General features: G+C 40.1%; 1 non-coding gene across 1 annotated transcript; it reads right to left on the bottom strand.

Moving 5' to 3' along the window:
* Positions 1-793: 793 nt before the first annotated feature.
* Positions 794-902, bottom strand: LOC141635772 (small nucleolar RNA R71). The gene has a single exon (XR_012540433.1). It is a non-coding gene; the product is annotated as a small nucleolar RNA R71 (small nucleolar RNA).
* Between the last annotated feature and the right edge of the window lie 240 nt (positions 903-1,142).

Here is a 1,142-nt window from a genome sequence, read left to right as displayed (position 1 = left end):
CTTAGCCATGGTGAAAAGAAATTCCCGATCTTCCTTTTATCTTGTTGAGAAATTCTTATTTAAGCAATTAGTCATTAGAATCAACCAAATTCAAACCCCCATTAATTGTTACTTTTATAGACTGAAATAAGCAAATAGAATTGATCTTGTCTCTCTGTGGTTCGACCCTTACTATCACTAGCTATAGTTTTAGTTTGGAATTATAAATTTAATTTTGATACAAAACGACGGTATCAAATTTTGGCGCCGTTACCGGGGAGACGGTGTAATTCTGTTTGCTTTATTTTTAGTTTATTTTTCTTGTCTCAAGGAACTTTGGTTCCTTGAGGCCGTTGCTTACCCTTGCTTCTAGTTTTGCTTTTGCACAGTTAGAAGACATGTTTTTGAGAGGAAGACTTGAGTACTCTCAGTTTTGCGAATATGGCTACAATATATGATAATCTTCAGCCAAAGGAGCACCACCTTCCAAAGGGGCACGTGTTACCTACCCCTACTACCGGTAACTTCGAATTTCGTTCCTCTTATATCGATTTAGTGGAGCGAAATCAGTTTGCTGGTCTACCAGATGAGGACCCCTTGAAGCATATGGAAATCTTCACGGACTCATCATTGTTCCATACCTATACATTTGGGGTGACTCGGGATGAAGTAAAGGGGTGATGTTCTTATACTCCTTGAAGGATTCGAGATTGAGATTGGTACCGCTACCTTGATAGGTAGTAGCGGTGAGTCACTGATTGGACATCTCTAGCATTAGCCTTCTACAAGAAGTACTTCCCACTTTCAAAGACTGATGCCTTGAGAAGTAAAATTACAAATTTCCAGCAAGGAGCTGATGAGGGATTTTGTGAAGCATGGGGACGTTTCAAAAGTTTGGTCCGAGCTGTCCCTCACCATGGTTTCCAGCTGTGGTATCTCTGCAACTTATTCTATAATGCTTTATATGATGATTACAAGGTCATCCTGGATGCAGCTGCGAATGGTAGGTTCCAAAACAATATCGGTCATAATAAAGGTTGGAATATTATTGAGGAGATGGCAGTCCATAGAGCTGAGTTTGGGAGTTCACGTGGAAAATCACGAAAGCAAAGTGATGAAATAAGTGCCGTTGTGACACTCATTACTTCTATTACTGCCCGTCT

The sequence above is a fragment of the Silene latifolia genome, chromosome Y, assembly GCF_048544455.1.
Source record: "Silene latifolia isolate original U9 population chromosome Y, ASM4854445v1, whole genome shotgun sequence".
Lineage (NCBI taxonomy): Eukaryota > Viridiplantae > Streptophyta > Magnoliopsida > Caryophyllales > Caryophyllaceae > Silene > Silene latifolia.
This window is presented reverse-complemented; position numbering and strand designations above follow the sequence as displayed.